The sequence below is a fragment of the Hylaeus volcanicus genome, chromosome 7 (genome assembly GCF_026283585.1).
Source record: "Hylaeus volcanicus isolate JK05 chromosome 7, UHH_iyHylVolc1.0_haploid, whole genome shotgun sequence".
NCBI lineage: Eukaryota > Metazoa > Arthropoda > Insecta > Hymenoptera > Colletidae > Hylaeus > Hylaeus volcanicus.
This window is the reverse complement of record NC_071982.1, coordinates 1567170-1589993: the sequence shown is the minus strand read 5'-3', so window position 1 is coordinate 1589993 and position 22824 is coordinate 1567170. Positions and strand designations below refer to the sequence as shown.

General features: G+C 35.2%; 1 protein-coding gene across 4 annotated transcripts in view; it reads right to left on the bottom strand.

Annotated features, from left to right (window-relative positions):
• Positions 1-22824, bottom strand: part of LOC128880300 (putative polypeptide N-acetylgalactosaminyltransferase 9) — a 356839-nt gene that overhangs the window by 147263 nt on the left and 186752 nt on the right. For all 4 annotated transcript variants that reach the window (XR_008457791.1, XM_054130232.1, XM_054130234.1 and 1 more), the window contains one exon: positions 12300-12501. The gene's annotated coding sequence lies outside the window, so the exon portion shown is untranslated. The remainder of the gene's footprint in view (positions 1-12299; positions 12502-22824) is intronic.

The following is a 22824-nucleotide window of genomic DNA, read 5'->3' as shown; positions in this document are numbered from 1 at the left end:
GATCAAATGAAGCTTTTGTATATTTACAGTTTATTCATACGACGTTTAATTTCGAAGATAAAAATTGAAAGCTTAGAAGACCTCTTTCCTGAGTTCTCGTTAGTGGTCCAATCTTGTAGCTGTCTTAAAAAAAAAAAAAAAGAAATGAAATGGTCGAACAATCGAATTTAAAAAAAATATCACGTTATAGGGAATGATCAAATGAAGCTTTTCTATATTTACAGTTTATTCATACGACGTTTAATTTCGGAGATAAAAATTGAAAGCTTAGAAGACCTTTTTCCTGAAACTCAATTTCTGCAACGAACCTCGAACTTTTCAATTTTTCTTTTCATGATACAATCAAGATATAAATAAGAAATCAAGATATAATATCTTAAACACAATAATAAAGGTAACCGAAAGTATAACAAACGATTGCAGATGTGAATTTGTACTCTGTTTGGTTAGAATAATTTTGGATACACCGGTGCGTCCGTACTCGTCAAAGGGTTAAGATACTGAATCCTCCAAAATCCAAGTGTTCGTATATTTTTGATACGCAGCGTATGTGAAGATTGTTCAAAAGCAGGAACAGTTTACCTCGACCGACTCGCCGAGAGAACGGAATGCCTATGATAATTTCGATGATGCGTTCCGCCCCACAGAAGCACCTGATTGCATCGAATGCCGGCTTTAAGCCGCGATTCATGCCTTCGCCGACGCACAAGGACGCCACGTGTGGGCGTCGAGCACGTGCGAGGGTGCGCACGACCGACGGAACGCATATGTATGCCGTGAAAGTCCGCATTCCTGACCAGTGGGCGGATTGTCACCGATTTCCGCAAGGTCGCTTGGTATTCCCAGGATGAAAGGGGATAATTGAATGGGCGATTCATTCAACGATATATAATTCAGTAAATTAACTAGGGTTGTTTAATAACAGAAGCCAAGTCGCTGGTTGCTTGAAAATATGGACTTGTCTTAAGAAGATGCATTAGTTAAGAAAAGTATCCATTCACTTTCACATAAGGTATTTTACATTGTACCTAGTTAATTTCAATGTTACAATAATTTTAATAGTTTAAAAGGCAAACGTAGTCTCTTCCCAAGGGAAAGTGTAATTTTAATTTTATAATGAGAAATAAGAAATTGTGATTTGAACGTTACGTATTAGAGCTTAGGAAAAGTTATATATAATATATAATAGGAGAAACAAATGATTATGATTTCTAAAAAATGAAGGGACAAAGAGTATTGAGTTCTAGAATATTAAATAATTTAATTATTGTTTCTAATTGTCAAAGAAATATTTTCTTTCTTTTACCGATATGCAAGGGAAATATTCAAAAACTCACAAATACTTTAATACCCAAATAATATTAACAAAGATTTATATTAAAGTAAATTACAATTAATAATTCCAAGTCTAAAACTGATCGAGTACATAAAATATATTATACGCGGTGAATGGATAGTTTTGCGAGTAACTGTACGCACCTAGTCTCCTCGTAAATTCTCTCAGTAAAGTTCAAAGTAACGTACAGTCGGTAAATTTGAACGCGCAGACTTGGCAATATTGTCACTATAAAGCTGTTAGATTCAAGAATAATATTTTTCATTAAAGGCCTGAATAAAATGAAAGACCATTTTTTAGTATAAATGTTCAAAGTACTGAAAAAACTCATAGCGAGATTAAGCATGATATGTGAAGCGAAGGAAGTCTTAATACGTTATATAAACTTCGCAAAATTGATTAAGATACGTTAAAATATTATTGAAGATATTAATAAAAATACGATATAAAGAGAATACATTTGAATTAAAAAAAAAAAATGTTACTTCAAAAAGTACCTGATTTGAAATCAACCCTGTGAGTGTGATTTAAGAATATTATTCATTAAATATTGTTAGGATTGGAGGCAGATATTTATACATAGCAACAATGTTTAATAATATATATTTTATTATTAAAACGTAACTACAATTTTAGGAACCGTTAATTTAATGCAAGAAAAGAATGAAATATGGTAAAAAGTAATACCAATCTTAAAACTAGAAAAGAAACTTACAAAAAAAAAACAAAATAAACTAGACAATATAAATCATGCTTAGGTTAAATATAGGATAATATTCTAACAAATATTGCAAGATCATAAATACTTATTACTGTTGAACAAATTTTAATTTTACTAAACGTGTCCTCGTATAGGAGAAGGCAATACGAGTGCTTTAGGAAATTTCCCAGTATCTTAATTTCTATCTTTCAAGCTGAATAAGCAAGTGGTTGGTGGCTTATGAAGGACACTGTACCAAATTCGCATACTTGCTACCAATGAAATGACGCTGACCCAGAGTGTTTGGACAGGATAGCTACCGATAATACAACTTATGCATACAGGCTGTGGATATCAAATATAAACTGTTTTACCATAAGACTTCTAGGATTTTATTCTATGGTTAATGAATGGACCCTAAGTGAACAATGTTTAACTCTTATTTGTTTAAAATCCTGATGTCTCAAGTACCACATATTTTAAAAAACGTTTTCATAAGATCTGAAAAATTTCAAAAAGTCTTTCAAGCAATATGATCTAATATACTATTGTAATATTAGATTCAGGAATTTTCCTAAATTAAGATAATATATTGCTACTAATCAGCGTGCAACAATTTATCAGCTAAACATAGTACAAGAAATATGAGTTAAAACCTTTCCGAACAGTAAAGCGCTCGAAACGAAGCGCGGCCTTTGCTATTTTTAAAAAGAACCCTTTGTGCGTGTTTTTCCTTCTCGGGAGCCTTGCGTTTGCTGCATTTCAATGCCATGGTAACGAAGTGCTGACAATGAGCGAAAAAAGTGCACGAGATTAAGGATTCATTTGACGTTTCAATTACCCTCTCCGTGTAACAAAACGCTTCGCAGGCAGCAGCAGAGCAGCAACCTGGGCGACAGATTTTTTGCTAAAGGTGCATCAAGATATCTTGCGAGTCCCAGACGTGATAATCGCCGTCGTGACCTTACCAGGGCCGGTTAACCTATGCTAAGGGCGCTTTTTCGTCGTCGACGACTCAGCGTGTTTGAAGACGACGCTTCGAGAGGAAGGATGATACCATTCTTCACATCTAAGAGGATCAGGGTACTTATGATTGCCAAGTTCTGACACTTGCTTTCCATCCGCCAAACGGGATTGAAAATCATTTTTCGAGTGAATATAAAAATAGCAACGAACCAAGGTAATCTAATTGCTCGAAGATTTTTTAATTAGATATTAAATCTGAGACGGGCAAAATTCATATTTAGATAACAAATTTTGAATAAGGAATGAAAGGTGAACGCTTTTTTATACGTTAGTCGTTGAATCTATTTATTTAGCAAGGTATAATGTTAACTGAGTTCGAGTCGCTAATAACTAGTTTCGAAAATAAAAATTGAAAAGTTTGAAGTTCGTTGCAAAAATTGAATTTCAGGAAATGGGATCAGAGAAATGTTTAGATTCTTTAAATTAATTTGATAAAAATATCAGCTTGTAGGGGATGATGAGACGAAACTTCTTCATCTGTACAGTTTATTCATAGGATGCTTACTTTCGAAAATAAAAATATAAAAGTTAGAAGTTCATCGGAAAAATTAAATTTCAAGGAAAAAGGTCTACTATGTTTTCAATTTTTATTTTTGAAACTAAACGTCGTATGAATAAACTGTAAATATAAAAAAGCTTCATTTTGTCATTTTCCATAACGTGATATTTTTTTGAAATTCCAATGTTCGACCGTTGTATTTTTTTTTCTTTAAGGCAACAGCAACAGAATCAGACCACGACGAGATCTCAGGAAAAAGGTCTTTTAAGTTTTTAATTTTTATTTTCGAAACTAAACGTCCTATGAATAATAAACTGTACACTTCTATTAAAAAAAAGTTAGAATTTACCTTCGGTTGTTCAGATAGATAAACGTTGCAAGTAAGTTTTATTTATAATTTATTAACATAATTTTGCCCATCTTCGTACTGAATACATCGTTAGGTGCTCGAATTATTCTTAACAAGAAAGCAGATGCAAACGCGTATTTTAATATGAATAAATTTTTGAATAAAGGAGCATTACAAACGCCTTAATCAGAAATAATTACACGGCAATTAATTCAAACGTCTTATGGTGATTACATTAAGCAACATATATTTCAACAGGTACGAGTTTCCATACTTGCGTCAAAATTCCAAGTGACAAAACGAGATTTGATCAGTTGTTGCTTGCACAGTAAAACAAGTTAGCATTACCTTATTCGGCATACAATATGAATGTTTGAAATGCATCAAACTCCGTGGTTCAGTTTGTGTTGAACTAGTAAACACAGGAACTCTTGCATTAATCTCTTGCCGACCCTATTAGATTAAAAGTCTATTTACTTTCCATTTAAATTAACAGCACTGTCCGGGAATGCGCTTTGACGGAATCCGCAAAATTAACCGAAACGTCGACCGCTGGAAATTCATTTTAGTGTCTTGTTTCGAGGCAAGTGGCTGAATCTGAAACTCTTCAAGTGAATCAAACGAAGAAATTACGACTTTACTGAAGGGAATATTATGTATTCGTAAACAAAGAAATAGTATTATAGTAATATTAATAGTACATTAATAGTATAGTATAGATGTAATGAGATAACGTGTTAAGAAAGATTCAGAGTAGATAATTTCTCCTTTGCCTATATTAACTCTTTGACTACTGGACAATTTTTGCTGGAAATTCTAAGAAACGTAGAGATGTGAATTTAAAAAAAATATCAGCTTATAGTGAATGGAAAAACGAAACTTTTTTATATTTACAGTTTACTCATACGACGTTTAATTTCAGAGATAAAAATTGAAAGCTTAGAAGACCTTTTTCCTGAAATTCAATTTTTGCAACGAACTTCTAACTTTTCCATTTCTATTTTCGAAACTAACCATCCTATGAGTAATCTGTACATACGAAAAAGTTTCGTCTCATCACCCTCTATAAGCTGATATTTTTTACAAATTAAATTAACGAATACAAACATTTCCTTGAGCTCATTTCTCGAGGGCGTATAAAGAGTTAATGTTGATAAGAATTTTCATTCCTGAAAAAGCCCACCATCTTTATGTTCCCATTAAATTTGCATTTAATTACTAGAAAGGAATTATTACTTCCTCCAAAACAGAAGATATATAAGGAAATATATTATTTAAAATACTATTTTATTACTATTATTTAAAATACTTTATTAAATAATATTATTTTATCAGTTCCCAAGTTTGTGCATAGATATAAAGCGATGGTCTCGACAAAAGAAAATCGTTAAATTCGAATCAGGGCAATTGGTCTTTCGGAAAGAAGAGATACCATGACTAACTGGCTAAGCAAATGGTAGAGGTACCTCCAATGGCCTCGAACAGCCAGTCGTTACATTACTTCATGGCATCAACCCATCAAGCAACTTCAAGGTAACCTATCTGTGGTGGACCACCTCATAGACTCGGCGTTGACTAATTCATTTCGTGAAGCGAACCGCGATCCATCAACGACTACGTCGATGTCCATTAACTCATCAAGGACCAATCATGCGTTAACGCAACATTTCGCTTGCAATTTTTTTCCAGTCTATTTCTGCATTGCCTAATTTCATTTTCTAACATTGTCATTGTGAAAGAGAATACCAAGAGTTTACTTAATAATTCTTACTTCATTATTTCTCATTCCACCTAGGTCCTAAATATTTGTACAGAATGAAGAAATTGAAGTATTTATTCTGATGAACTACTTTTTTTGCAACCGATAGGGAATACTACGTCTCTGATGTATACAGGGTGGTCCACGCAATTGTTTCAAGTCATAACTCCGTTATTATTGCATTTACGAAAAAATGCCAAAGGAGAAAGATAAATGGTTCGAACAGCACTACATCTGTAGGCCTTAAAATATTTTTTAGTTGCAGCAGTGCATGTGCAATTAACAATTGTATCATTTCTTTAAATAGAAATGCATATTTCACTTTGGCGGATTAATATGTAAGTACGTTTATTTATGTTGTTCGTAATTTCTCTGTTCTCACATATATACTTTCGTGTTCATTCAATGAATGGACATTTGTGTATACATTAGGGTGTGTCATTGTACACCAATACCCTTTTTTCAAGTACTATTGAAAAACTGATAGTAGATGATAAAACAAAAATTTTCGTGCAAGACAAAAGTTATTATATCAATTACAGACTTGATTCATCGAAAAATACGATTTCCCGTACATGAAAATGGACTTTTAATTTTGTACAATATATGTACAAAAACATAGTGATTACTCAAATAAAATTAAGTCAATATTACGTGTATAATATATTTAATAATTTTATATTTGATATATATAGAATCTGAATAATCTTACTTGTAAAAATTGCACTACTTCACCGCTTGGTCCTAAATGGGTCAAGCTAGCATTGACGAGATCATGAGTAAGAAAGGAGTGCATCGAAGGCCGACGTAAATTGCAAGAGCGTTAACGGTAACAGTGCAGCTGGACAGTCATTAAGCGATGTCGTCGCCCTTTAATGTCGGCTGGGCCACTTAAAAAGTAATTTGCCAACCGCATTCTGAAAGAGAACCTGAACGCTAATTGGAAACACTGGACGTCATCTGGCATCGAAATGGCTGAGCAGAAGAGGCTGATAAAAGTACGAGCATGATCAGGGAAGGATCAAAGGTTAAATTGACTTCGCAGGATTCGCAGCCACGTAGAGGCAGATGTTTATTTAGTATTAGTTATTATCGGACCAGAAACTTTGTTCTCTTTCGTGTTCCCCTTAATTGTGGCAGCAGACAGTATCGAGCTTGGAGCGTAGGCGTCAAAGCTGAGCAGGCTTGCATTTGATCTTGGAAAACGGTGGAAAGAGAGGAAAGGAAGTGTACAAAGGAAGCCTTTCACATCTCTAAGAATTCTCTGAATCTTTGGATGTTTCAAGCACAGAAGCCTTCGATTAACTGAAAATTAAGGGTGTTACCGTATCGAGAATAGCGATAGAAAATTACTAACAGAATATTTAGGGGATACAATATTATTTAATAGATTCTAAACTCATTGGAAAGCACTGCAATTGATTCAGGATTGACTCACTCATCGAATATGAAGGAGTATTTGAAGAAAGCATCTTGCCACATTAAATATTTATTTAAGGGTCGCGATAGTAAACAAATTTTACTAGTCGTACTATATATTGCATTGACGTGGTAAAAAATAAATCTTCAATTCCAGAAACGTACAGTTTAATTTTATAATTTTTGTCTGCAGATATTTTATACTGTTTACATATGCTCTGGGAAATCTAAACCATTAATAAATATGTAACATTCATCGTTTCACGGTTTTGTGATTAATAATACTACGTAAACAAACTGCGTTAAGGAATAAAGGGAATACTCGCAACGTAAACAATCTACGTGAAGCGATGATTATCTAACGAGAGCTGAATTCATTTTGAAATAAAAATGTAGCCAACCTCAACATTCATGTACCTACAAATAAGCAAAACAAGCAAAGAATCCAAACTCCATGTTTCCTATCTACGTAACAAAAACCCCTCTTTCCTGTTTTCGTGGAAGCACCAAGCAAACTTCAACGAATCAACCGACAGTGGTCTGAAATTGCAAAAACCTGGCAAAATTAGAAGGAGTTGACAGATAAATATTACAATTGCTACGTCAGAATTAATGCGGATGTTGATTATGAATTTGACATAAAAATTTCGAAATTTAAAATGGCGGATACCATATGGTCGACATGTATATTACAAATTTGTTAGATTTGCGTAAAAATTGGTATGTTATGGTTATTGTAGTCGCTGATTACAAATCTGGCGGATACAATATGGCCGACTCAAAATGGCGGTTACAATATGGCCGACATTTATTAGAAATGAATTAGATTTACGAAAATTGGTACATTATGGTTTTTGTGGTTGCTGATTATGAATCTGACATCAGAATTTCGAAATTTAAAATGGCAGATACAATATGGCCGACATATATATTAGTAATTTATTAAATTTGCGTAAAAATTGGTCCATTTCGGTTTTAGTAGTCGCTGATTATAAATATGACATCAGAATTTCAGAATTCAAAATGGCAGATACAATATGGCCAACATGTACAATATAAGTAATCTATTAGATTTGCGTGAACCGTGCCTAAGAGGTTAAATTGAATGATTTAATGGAAGGAACATATAGAAAAGATTACGACACGAGATGCATACCAATCTAAAGAACATAACACGATGTCACTCTAAGTCGTAATTTCACCTGTCCACGGTAGCTCAAAAAATCCCTGGTGATCCGAATTAACTTCCAGGTGAAACTTTTTCCACGTGTCACAGCGCTGTCGTTCCTTTCAGCGTTAATCGTTGGAAAATTAAATCTGTATACTCGGCAAGCATGCAACGACGTCGCCGATCCTACGCGGCGCATTCACGCTAATCTCGGTTCCGTTGACGGTGTGCGTGTTCTAAGACAATGCCTCCTTGGTTAGACGTGTGCACCTAGGTGTACACATTTAGGTACATTTAGCCGCATGGCTGGGTATCTGGCACGAACACATATGCCCGCTTAGATACGCGATATCATGCACGCCGTTAGGCCGAGTAGATCCACGCCTAATCTACCCCTTTGTGTGTCGTAGACAAAGGATCGCGGACGGGTGAAAGAGATCTCCGGAAAAGAAGCCCACCCCCGTTTCCGCGGAGGAGAATCTGGAGAATCCAAGAAGCACAAATGACGTGCAGTGTGTCCGTCGATACGAGTGATGCGCGTGTATGTATGTGTGTCCCGTGGTGGTATTCACTCTCCGCCTACTGACATCAGATTGTTAATGTTTCTTCGAGACATGTGTTCTGCGATCCTTTTTGATAAAGAGAGTCACTTCAGGAGACGCGACAAATAGGATGATTCTTAAGGGAAATGGGTTTGGGACTACAGTCTGTCTCACAAGACCGTATTGGCTATATTTCTGTTAATATTTATATATTTATACAAAATGTTATATGGGCCAAATCTACATCTAAAACACTAATACGCATTTACCTAGTAAGGGGTTCAATCTCCTCCGTTATCGATTATAGCTTGGCATCATCTCGGTATGCTCTCTACTAATTTTTCGGCGTAAGATACTGGTAACGGCCTCCATATCATTCGAATATGATGAACAAGCGTTTTTATTTCGATGATACATTTCAGAAAACGATTGTTAACGTAATGAACACGTAGAATCGCACTAAATTACACTGTTTAACACAGTTTCAATCGATTCCACACATTTTCTATTGGGTTTATATCAGGGCACTGCGATGGTAAAGGTAGTACGGTAATAGCGTTTTCTTCTTTCCATCTAGTACAGTCGCGACTTCGACGTTTAGCGTCTTTGTCTTCTTGCAATGTTCACTGGTCTTTGGCTTGATTGAACCAACGTTTCACGGATGCGAGAAGTCCCCTTTGATATATTTTGAGCATTCTTTGTGCATTCTGATTGTCCGTGAAAATGCATAAAGTCCTGAAACCCCGTGCGTTAAAGCAACTCCAAACATGCACTTTTATAGGGTGTTTTATACTTCTTTGTATTAATCTTTTTCCACAGATAGACCAAGCATGTCTAATAGGACACCAAGCCCAAAACGAAGATTCATCACTGAACACTATGAATTTTTTTAACAAGGAAGCAATGTATATAATTTAATGAAACTTTGAGAACATTTTATACGTGTATTCAAGTAAATATTTTAAGTTTTTGGAAGTATTTCCACGGACAATATGGACGATATCAGCTGCCACCGGGATAGATGAGCCGTTTCTAAAGGGTTAATTGAGTAACTTTGGCAATTTGTCAATTTTGGAATTTTGATATAAATGCATAAAGTCGCTTTGGTTGTATTTGTCTTGCCAGTTTAATGAACGTGACGCAAACGTCTCCTTTAGCCGCATTCGTGTAGACAGAAATAGAATTATTCACTCTTCATTACCAAATGCCAAAGAATCAGGTTACTTTTCCTGCTGGAAGAGTAGAATTGCGCGTTGAAATTTTAATCTGCCTATATAAATGATCTCGTCGCGATAGAAAGCGATTGACACGGATTCCCTAATGTACCGAAATGATCTTGGACATGCACCTGAAAGCATCAATTCGATCAAACTATTACAGTTTCAGGACACGCGCATGAGTGATGGAACTGAGATTAGTATCATCAAAGTACCCACACTCGACACGCTGTGATCTTGTGGAAAGCCATTACGTGGATTGATGCCAGAAATAAATGTGTCACGGAATTACAGAGATCCATGGTTGTTGATTAATCAGTGCAAATTGTCAATAATTATCTTAATGGCGCCGCGGTGCTGGAAACAATGTATAGGGTGTAAAAAAATTAATGGTCATCACTTTCAGGGGTTATTGTACACATCTGGATCGGTGGACATTTGCAAAAGAAACTATTGAAAATGGGTGTAATAAATGAGTCTTTTATTAATTTTAATGTCTACGTTTATTCAACGGCTCGAAAGGATGTGTTCACAGTTTAAGAAACGGACGAGAACTAAACCTGAAAACTCAGGCCTACGAGGAAGAGAAATCTAGCATCTACTTAAAGAAAGAAAATTCTGCCTGCGCTCTGTTTATTGCCCTGGCCTTCGACGACAAACAGTCGAGGGTCCTCAGACCTGGTGGTGCCAGTCCGATACTCTAACTTACAGAGAAAAGGGCAGTGTCTCTCAATGCTAGATTCATTTTTGTTGAACTCAAATCATATGTATATAATTCAACAGAAACCGTCCACAAAATCTCTTATGACCTCGAAATTTAAGATCAAAGTTTTTTTAATTTTAAAAAATTCTACTCGAGGAGTAGGTAAGAAGCCTCAAAGGAGCCACATATTAGAGACGAACCGTTTAATGCAATTTTGAATGAAAACTGGTCGTACTAAACTAATACTACTCAACTTATAACTAATTAACTCTAATTCTATTTAATTAATAAGAGTGAGAGGTCTAATGGTTTAAAGGTTAATATTTGTCCATACTTTGATGGTTTCGTCTTTTTCTTTTTTGTCTCGACATATTATGGTAGATAGACGAAGAGACAAACAAAGTTAATTAAGTCGTGGTCAACGCACTTATGGCAAGATACATTTATGATGGAAAATGCACAGCCATGGCACTACGCAAGCACTGACCTACTACTTTAAGATGCGCGTACTGATTATATCATTGAAATTAGTGGCGAAAAAGGTTGTCAAAGCACCGGGCACTCTAACTACCAAACCATTTAACCGGTTAATTAAACGACTCCTTGATTGACTCTGAAACCACGTCGTTTCCTGACGCAAGAGAACCATCGATGCATCGTTAAAACGATAATGATTGCAAAATCGTTCAAGTACGATTTAATTTTAGAAGATAATACATTTACCGCCTTTATCTAACAGTTGGGATAAGCCAAAATAAATATACAGTCAGTATACCTAATAAGAATTCGTACAGGAACCAATTCAAAATATAACTTCATATATTTATTTTATTAATAAATTTGAGAAGAAGAAATAATTAACCAGCATTCCTACATATTTTTAGAGTAGAATTTGCTTCATTGAAGTTTATTATTTTTAATGTTAACCTCTTATTTCTCTTCTTATTAATTTTATTTTAAATTTGTTACTGGACGAATATTTCCTACACCAACTCTATTATGAAATAGAAAAGATTCAGAAATTAAAATCGAATGTAGGCTCATTAATTAGATAGGAAATATCCTAGACAGGGATTAGATATCAATTTTAGAACAATCAATTTAGAAATTAAACATTTTGAAAATAAATTTATCATTATATTAGAATAGTTACATTCCAAAGGATAAGTTCAATTTGACATTTATCTATATCGATTCTTTTTTTTAAATTACATTTTTAACAAAAGTATCAAAAAAAAAATGTCTGCATATATTCTATGAAACGAATTCAACTTCTACCGTGGATTTTACTTCTCATACCTTCGCTGGAAAGAAAATTAATTAATACCTCTGTTTCCAATGGACAATCCCACATGTGATACAATACAAATTGTTACTCTAATTATTTAAATTGATCAGAGCCACTCGTGGAACTCTTACACTCGCATCAGTAATTGCAACTTTACACACTTCCTGTGCAACGAATTGTAACACTCTTGCTTAGCCTCTATCCACGTCGAATTCGATGCTAATTATTTTTTAACGTTCGACGTGTGACCAAACGACTAGGAGGCTTGACGACAAAAACTGAGTGAAATTTACCTTCGAGCCGTGGGAACGTCCTCGGTTCACAGCTTCCGATTCAGCTAGATGATCGACTTCCGTTCGCTATTCATCAGCTCTCGTTTTCTATACCAGAAGACAATCTCTCACGAAGTCATCGGGTTCAGGCGAATAACCGTGAAAGTTTTGGGAATCGAGCCGGAAAACTGTTACCCGCGTAGACGCTCACGCCTCGATGACTCTGAAAGTAAAAAAAGAGCGAGCTGGTAACACTATCCGAGGGATAAAGTTTCTTCTTACGCAATTCCAATTGATTTTTAATGTTTCCTTTCCCTTTCCCTTTTAATTCTGTTATAATTTTAAATAGCATTACCGTTGAAATATCATAACGAGGAATCAAATGTACACATAATAAAACGATTTTGTGTACAGCACACACCGATTACCACACAAAGCTAGAAATGCTCACACAAAATTATTATATTGACAGAGGTAATGAAGTGTATTTGTAATTAAATATTTGCTTCGAAATAATAAAGCAGAGTATTAATGATCAAATCAGATGGAAATTCACGCCACAACCACAGGCTTTGTGCCTATGGTAAATACAGCTTATTAATAATTATATAGGGTAATAGAAAAACTGTTTACATTAAGATAGCAACTTTTGATGTTTAATTCTTTCTGTTTTTATTCTTCTCTGTTTTGTCCCTAACTTAAATATATATAACGCACATGACTTCGTTCATGGAATCTCAATTTTATACAACAATTTGTTTGTACATTTTGTACATATTACTGTTTTATAATTTTCAACCTCCTCAAAATTTAATATCTTAATTTTTAACGTTTCCTCAATTTCTATTAACGAGCTGACGAAAATAATAAAATTCTGAAGCTGGACATCGAAAATTTATATCGTTAGGGCGAAGATAAAAATGTTGTAAATATGTAGCGTATAAAATGAAAAGATTTTTATAATTTTTTCATAATCAGCGATCCCGAACGTGTTAATTAGTTACTGTATTATGTACTATAAGCAAACGTCAAAATGCTTCAAATAAATTGCTCGGACTATCGTTGTCTCTCTTATTTAATTATATTATTTTGCGAATATTACAGTGAATTTCTTTACTTTGCTATTTATTTGATCAAAAATGTGAGCAACGTACGTTCACTCAATCGTCACCAATTCCCTTTCGTACCAAAACGTTGAAAGACTTTCAGATATATTACGCTCTCCTTTCGTCGGCCACTGACAAGTAGTATTGGCCCGTGCGTGGTCAGACGAGCTACCGCCCGAAGTTCCTTCCCCAGCGAAAACGAAACTATATTTCTGAATTTCCCGACGTCGCGCCGCGAGGGGAACGAAGCAAAATGTTCAACTGAAAAGTATAAACTGTGAAAGTGAGGAAGGATGTTCGCAATTTAATAACATACTTTCGCGTAAAAATTGCCGTATTCGTGTAATTAATAACGCAGCTCGGCATCAGCAAAAGTCCAATATATGAGAAACGAAAGAAGAAGGAACAATTACGCGGAGTAACGATACTTCCCCATCGACAAAGAAAACGCCGCAGCTGTTCGTTTCCGCAAAGCTGTTGCTTGAAATAACTGCACAAACTCCAGACTTCGTGGCGATATTCATTTTCTTGAGTTTCAACGCTTCTCCCGTATTTCATACGTGTTAGAAACCGCGCGAGGCAATTTACGAAATTACGGGAAAACTAATATGCGGGTCAACGTGCCCATTCGAGAACAAAATATAAATAGTCGTACATTCTGTCAAATAAGTACCGAGAATTGTTCATTTAAATTCACCGCGTAAACCATACGAAAAATAACTTTTTGCTGTAAGTTTGTTACAATGTATCTATTTGTCACGTAGAAATTTAGCGTCATATGTTAAGTACGTAGTTTATCTACAGCTGTTGGTTTAATTAGTCAACGTCAAGTGTGCTCTGCGATTTTTAAAATGTCTTAGAAATATATTATTAATATTTATTTATTAAATTATACAATATAGAATGTATCCATAACATAAGGGAAAATAAATTATATCACAAAAGAATAAAGAGCTTTCTTAGAAATATAAATTAATATTAAGATGCACACGAAATTTTGGAATTATAAAAAAAACACATCGGGCCCCTTTCCCATAAACGTCCTCTAGAAAATAGTGGCGCGAAACTTTAAATTTACTTTATTTCTCTAACAAAATGGATAAGAATATCGAACAAAGAATTGTTAATATGTTAATACAAAAAGAATTTATAAATTAACATTTTTTAGAAGATGTGTCGAGTACATCAAAGCCATAAAACATAATTTCCTGAAGGAGTTCAAGGGTATATCAAAAAGTGCCAATAAAAAGTGTTTCGAAATCTGTATTATTTATTGAAGTAAGTGTATTTTGTATAATTTAAGTAAAGAGTAAATTTGAATAATTGAAGTAATATTTAGTGATTTATCAAATAATTCCTGCTATTTATTTGATAGAATATATTTAGAATAATTGTAATATTTTGCAGGTAATACCTTGGCGTACCTAAATAAAATCAGTGGTAACAGTGTTACCATTAATTTGTTTTAATCTCCAGAATTGATATAATCAAGATGACCGCTGCATAATGAAGAAAAACAAGGATACATTTTTCTCATTGAGTTGTTTGTTGGCCAGGAAATAAAAATGAGTGGGCAGTGCTCATAGTCAGACGACAAGAAAACAAATAACAATTACAGGTGCGTTGACTCGCGATCTCTGATAAGAACGTCAAAAATGGCACCCTCGCTGCTGACTGCGGAGATAAAGCGAGAATTCTATTAGCGAGGGCTTAATAGTTCTGACGTGCTGTAATTCCGCCTTCAATTTCAATTTTAATTTTACGTCTGCTAACTCACGACTATTTATCAAGTCTGCGTGGCCACGTTAACAACATTCTGCCGTAACTTCTCCTTTTCAATTCGAAGAAGACATTTGTTTTGACGAGTAACGATAATGACGTACTATATTAAACGTGTTTCCCGAGGGGGAGAACAAAGAAAAAAATTGCCCGAGAAAGCATTCAGATGTTTTTTCACAAATGAAACGAGCTTGTAGATCTTCTAAATAATGTCACAGGAATGGTAAGGAAAACAAGAAAAAGCAAAGCGAGAAAACTTGAAGCTAACACCAAATTCGCCACTGTAGCGTTGTTTGTAATGTACTTTGTACACTGTACAAAAATGTTGACAAAGGTCTGGATAAAGTGCAATCTGTTCGGTGAGACACGAAAACGAGCACAAAAATAAGAGGTCAGTTGAAGAGTAGTAACCCTTTAGAAACTCTAAAGTCATTATACTCTATTCATTATACAGGGTGGTCCACGCAATTGTTTCAAGTCATAACTCCATTATTATTGGATTTACGAAAAAATGTCAAAGGAGAAAGATAAATGGTTCGAAGAGCACTACATCTATAGGCTATAAAATTGTTTTTAAAGCAGTACCCTAATCATTTATTACATAGAATGGACAGAAGAATCGATCTGTGTTAATTGCATATGCACTGCTGCATCTAAAAAAAATTTTAAAGCGTACAGATGTAGTACTCTTCGACCATTTATCTTTCTCCTTTGGCATTTTTTCGTAAATGCAATAATAATGGAGTTATGACTTGAATCAATGCGTGGGGCGCCCTGTATATGTTACGGGTCAATGTAATGAACTGAGGATTATGCATAATCCCCATTAAAGCTGGTAAATGTGATAAATTATGGAATATTTATCAAATTGACCGGTGATTTTATGTAATCTCGTAATAGAGAATGTGATAAACTTGTTAATGCATATGCTGTGTACACGAAAATACTGTCTGAGTAGGTTTAGACCTAACCCTAACCTTAAACCTACTTCAGCACTTGAATGTACTCTTGAAATCCGAAAACCGTCGCAAAACCGTTCTCGATGGAAAAAGGGGCTGAAAACGGCGTTTCCAGTCATTTTTTCACTGATGCGAGCTGTCTATTAGGGTTACAATCCCCGTTTAGTCAGCGTGACGTACTCAGATTTTTGATCCGACGCACTTTTAAAATTTTGAAATTTTTCAACAATTTTGAAAATTTCTATTTAACTTCTTTACAGCCGGACACTTGCCACGAGACCCTCCAAATGTTATTCCAACCGCTATACATCCCACCCTTTAATGGCTAAATGCATATTTGACTAAATCAACAAATCGATGCATGAATACTAGACATGGACGATTAGAATAAATGTTCACGCTACATCCATGTGATTTAAAATAATCGTTAATTAAATTTTTAGTTGTAAATTATAAAACATTCCCAGCCTCTCTCGTGGTAGTGTCCAAGAAAAAACTAGGTCTAAACATTCTCAGACAGTATTTCCGAGTAGACAGAATATGCATTAACAAGTTTATCATATTCCCCACCATGTGACTTAAAATTACCATCAATTGAATTTTTAGTTGTAAATTCTAAAATATTGTTGTTTGCAGCCTCTCGCGTGATAGTGTCCAACGAAAAACTAGGTTTAAACTTGCTCAGACAGTAGTCTGACTACTCAAGTAGTTGATGCGACGTTAAACATCCAAGAAAGAAAAAAAGATTTATATGTCATTTTTATTACTTTAAACAATAAACGTTGATCTTTATTATTTTATAGTTGAAGCATTTCTATCAACATTTAAAAATTCACTTTCCTTCAGTCATAGCGTGTAAAATCGTAATATAGAAAAATAAACGGCGCCTACAGCGATTTTATTTCGATCAAGAATATTGAACGGAATATTAATTCGAGTAAACATTCGGTCCAATTTTCAAAATTAATTAAACTCGTATTTACCGATTTGTATCAATCAATATCTTACAAAAAAAAACAGCTCGCGAGCAAACAGACGGATTGAATTCTCTTCCAAACGAGTATCGAAACGAGTAATCGAATGATCCACATTTTATCCGCCCGCCAAGTTTCGCCCCCGCGTTTTTAGCCGCGCGTGCACATATCCATCGTTGCGTCGATGATTAATTACAATTCGTATGTAACGATTTAACCGTTCAGAAAATCCGGGAATATTTCCCCAGCTGTTTCTCCACTCCATATTTCCGCAATTACTCTTCTTCCTCGAAATTAACGCGACCGGGAACCAGGACTCTGGAAACGGGGACGTGACGCGAAGCGGACGAAGGACAACTTGAACATTTTAAACACAGCAAACTGAACTCTTAATGAAAAGTTTTGCACGTGGTAAAATGAATTTATGAAGACTCATCGACGAACAATTTACTAAAAAGGTTTCTTCGTTGCGAACACGTGAAATAATGATGAAAGTTGAAAGATTTTCATCGTTGTTTCAACTATTAATTGCAAGAGATGCAACTTTTATGCTTTACTAAAAGCTGTTAATACTTTGTTAATATTTCTATATTAACAGAGACACTGTGTAATTTTTCAAAGTCTATGAATGGTATGGTAATTTACAGTGAGACTTCTTTCGATTAACATTGGTACGACAATAAGGTAATCTGAATCTATTAGATGTATAAATTAATTCGGGGTCTTTAACTTCCACCGACTATAAGATCAACTTGAATGTTAATTTGTTTTCCGCCACTCGTTTATTTTCAAGAGCGATCTGTTACATTCAAACCCAGTTAACGGGCTTTATCTTTACAAAATTAACTGTAAACACGATGGCGTTCACATTGAGTTGAGATTGAGATTATTTTAGAGTTTAGATATAAATTAGTTTTTTTTTTATGAATAATTATTGAATTCGATCGAAAAAGATCTAGAATTAATGTATGGACCCAATAAATAAATTTCGAACTTCTCTACTATTTAAAGTACTAGTTACAAAACTCTCGTGGACTGTTCCCACTCAATGTAATGGAGAATACCCTGTTTAGGGATGCAAATGAGTTAAACAAGCGCAACTTGCAGAGATTCAGCGAGTATAAAACGTCGCGAGACTCGATGAACACGAGGTAAAGGGTTGGAAGAAGAGGCCGCGTGGTCGCAGTCATTGTGACTGCGTGTCAGGGACAGAAGAAACAAGCAACCTGGCTACTGCTGATCGTAGAACATACAATAAAATCCCGCTCTGCCAGCGGGGCTTAACAGCCCTGACGGTTTTGTAACGGTGGCTTCAGCTGCTTGAATTCTCTTCCCATCGTACGTGCACGCTCGCGAACGAACCTGAGCAATGTTTTTACACCACGTTAGCGACGCGAACCCCTTTGTCCATGCTCGTGTTTCCTCGGGACTGACTTAATTCGGAAGAAGAAACGCGAAAGAAATTCTGTTCGATGTAGTTCTGAACCAACGTGGACTAATACTGATCATTACTCTGGCGACCAACAGATTTAGATGGGATTCGAAACGAGAACTACGAGGGAGTTTCGAAACGGGCGACAATTGTACATGTTTTTAGTACTAGTATACAACTATGTGAACCTAGCACGCGACTTTCTAAAAGTTATCTTTTTTTACGGAAAATGATAGTATTTCGTTTGTAGTTGATTGTAGTAGCAATAGTTTCGTTTGTTTAGGTAGACTGGAAAGTAATGTCGTTTCTTTTACATTTAATTCAAACAGATTTTTAATAAATTTCTATTTTTAATCAGTTATGCAATCGCCATCGTTATCAACAGCCTTTTGTCATCTATCGTGCAAATGTTCAATGCCAGATCGATAAAAATCAACTGGTTGAGTGATAAACAAGTATTTAAAAAAGACGTTACTTTCTAGTTCACCTAATAGTTCAGTTATTTAATAAATAAAAAAATTGAAAAAATAACCTGCACCCGACAACTCAATTTCGTTTGTAGTTGTTTGTAATGACTTTCGTTATCTTTGCTATTGAATACTTTAAAAGCTATAAGCAATTGTTTATACGCTTAAAAGTTAAAATCACTAAAATTTTGGTTATATTCAAGTGACTATATCTTCGCGAAAAATGGCCATAAATATAGTCGGAATAGCCATTTTGTAGGCCGAAATCTCTAGTTTTTGAATCAGGAGATCAACATTTTTTTTTTGCTTGGCCATGTCACCTTTTTTTTAAAACGAAGTGCAACGAAGGAATGTTCAAACATTTTCGTCAACTTTGAAGGTATGCACAGTACGAAAAAAATTTTTCTTGACAAATTCAATTAAATGGTATTATAGAGTAAACTTTTCTCTCTATTTTCGTTTTTTTTGGTTTTGCTATACAATTTTTATCGACCGAGTTCATTACGATTATCTGAAAACGGGTACTTTTCACTTTGAACGCCTATAAGTCGTGAATACATGATCGTAGAATAATTTCAACGAATGTTTTGAACAGTTGATAAACTTTCCTTTAAAAGGCTTTGGTTTCCAATTTGATGACATTTTTTTTTATCGTATATAATCTATTTCAAAATGACCTCAAAATTTGCATATTCACCACTTTTCAGAAAACATAACGTCATTTCAGTAAAAATCAAGGAATCATACAAGTGCCTACATTATTTTTGAGTTAAGAGCGCCCACAAACTCTGTGCAAAAGGCCGAACTCATTTGATTTTTTTTACAGATCATGTCGCATGTTTCGCCATCGAGGACATAAGGTATATACAATTGAAATAAAAGTGATCAGCTGAAGAAATCGAGTGTGTTCTCGCATCTATTTAATACAACCTTCATTTATTTTTGTTGATTTATATTTTCCACGGTTAATCCATATATCAGCTCGAGTAAAGGACACCGACGACGATCGATTTAAATTCTAATCTAAAGTACTGTCTCTCGAAATTTCAGCATGCTGGCGAGATGTTGCGCAACACAGAGGGAAGTTCGACAGCTGCAATGAAAGTACTTCAACTCGAGAGAACCGTGTTTGTTCGTAAGCTTCGCCAAGACTGTTTGCGGTCAACCGCAGCAGTAACGACGAAAGCTCGGGTTACTCTGAAGCCGCATTCAAAACTACATCCGCCAAAGTAGTTGTGTCCCGAAATCTTCCTCGGGCTTTGTTTCGGTGGGTAAAAACTTCCATTACGCGGACCTTAATGCTGTATATTTATCAAGTATTAGTTCAAGTCTTAGTTCAAGTTTTGCTTCGTCAACCTGCGCAGTAAAATGAAAAATGTATAATATTAGGCGCGCAACTAAGTTCTCGCTGTTTGTCAATAGATACCTCCAGCAGTAAGTACTTGTCGATGTTGACATACTCACAGCGCCATAAACCAAGCTTAGACATATTATAAGTAAACCGCTTTAACATATTAGTGATTTTGTTTTTGCGTTATATACTTTTGGTTGTGTGTCTAATTTTGTGCCAAATAATCGTCATTTGCAGACGGTGATCACAATGTTGACGATCGTCCGCGTAAAGGAAGGCCAAAAACCTTCGAAGATGCTAAATTGAAGACATTGCTCGATGAGGATCCGTGTCAAACGCAAGAAGAGCTTGCTTCAGCATTAGGAGTTACCAGCTAAGCCATTTCCAAGCGATTACAAAGCAAGGAAAAAAATATCAGAAAATCTTACAAAACCTTTAATTTATTTTAAAAAGTAGTTTATTTATAATTATAACATAGCTTTTCTTAAAATTAATTCCAAACATCATGCATAAACAAGAACCCTGTTAACAAAATTTATATTACCTGTTAAAAAAAAAATATAATAGAATCGAATATTAAGCTTCAAATGGAATTAACCTTTCCTATTTGATCTGCTGTTACAGCTATATCAAAATTGGGATAACGAAGGTCCTATTTTAATCTGCGTTGACGTGACAACAGTTTAGCACACTGCTGAAACAAAAGTCTCGAAGGATACACGCGCAACAATTTCCCAGGCATTGCGTCATCGGCCCGTATCTCGTGAACTCTCATCAACGGCGACATTACAGCTACTTAGTAGTTACCGGTGATGTGTAGTTAGTGGTACTTAGTAGTTACAGTCACTGAATTGGTCGTCACTTAGCGTCGCGGTGAATCAAATCGACACTTAATTACGCAAATAGCTTTAATCTGGATCTTTCGTTGTATAATTGCGCGTGCTACGTGTACCAATGTTTACCAATGAACAACTTCTTTTGCATTTTCTCCAAGTGTAGACTTTTAGAAATATATCAGCTGCCAAAGAATTTTGCTGAATTCGGAAAATTGACGAAGTTAGGAACGTATGCTGTCTTGTCTATAAAGTATAGCAGACCCAACTATGTATAACAAATTATTTTCCAAAAATAAATTTTTTTCATGGTAAATGTATAGTACAAGTTGTGGGTTCGAGACATGGTAGTTCAAGGATTAAAAATAAACAATATTAGGAACACCTCATTCTTTTTTATTGTTGCTATTGTAATTGTCTTATAATTCTTGTTCTCTGTACTCGTTTAATTTTCTCAACGTGTACATCTTTACCAAGACTAATTTTGAGTTCCTATTGGACCCTCTGGCCTTCTCGACAAACTACGATAATAAATTTGTCCACTCTTTAGTCAATTGTTACGTAAACCAGACAGGTCGCAAGAAAGGGAGTCTGGAAGTTCAGTAGGATAGGGAGGATCACCGTGGCGGACAGTGGATGAAGAAGCGTCCGACCAGCAACAGTGGATGAAGAAGCTTCTGACCAGCAAACGCATCGCCCCGTCCGTGACCTCTTTGTCTGCGATTCCAACATGGATTTAAGTTCAGAGAAAAGTTAAGTCTTTGAATTTAATCCTTTGCACTCGAGAGATGACTCTCAGTCACCATTAGGTTTCGCGCAGCAAATCTACAATACCTAATGTTTCTTTAGGTTTAATTTCTTTGGAGCTCGAAGTATCAATAAAATGATTGTCGGCGAGGTAAAGGTGACCTTATTCTGAAATCTAGATAGCTTAGAATTTATGGGAATAGAATGCTAAGAAACATCTCGAGTTGCCGGTAGATACCAGAAAAAAAGGCCTCGAGTGCTCTTTAAAGTACAATAAAGTCTCCATAAATGCACAAATATCTCTATCATAAATGCACTGGTTCAGTCCCCGAGTTTGTGCATCCTCTTCCTTTATTTGCAGTCCTTCTGTACGTTCAAAGTTTGTCGGCAAACATCATAGAATGTACGAAGTCTACCATAAATGCACTAGTTCTGTCCCGACTTTGTGCATTTATGGAAACTTTACTGTAATAAGCACATGATCAAGCAATGTATACGGAGCATGCCGGAAAGGATACAAGATGTTACTAAGCAAAGGGTGGAAATACAAGATATTAACAATATTATATGTAGTAGTAGTGTATCTTCATTGTTATTACACCGCTATTACAATGCAACTTTTTATACGCGGCGGTTCAAAGATGTACCCATGTAGTAACGCTTGCGAAATGAGTTCGTTTTAATTCAAATGTTATTCCGTTCCGAATCGATAACATTGGATGTGACGTAGAAATGATAAGATGTCTGTAAGCCCTACGAATCGCACGATACACCGTTTCCATTCAATACTAACTCCATTCTATGCCTGCGTTGTGATCGTACCCAACATATTGTTCGGTTAGGTCTCCCCCTTCTATATCGCGTCTCTTCCTGCAAACTTGTAGACACGCGCTGTCTG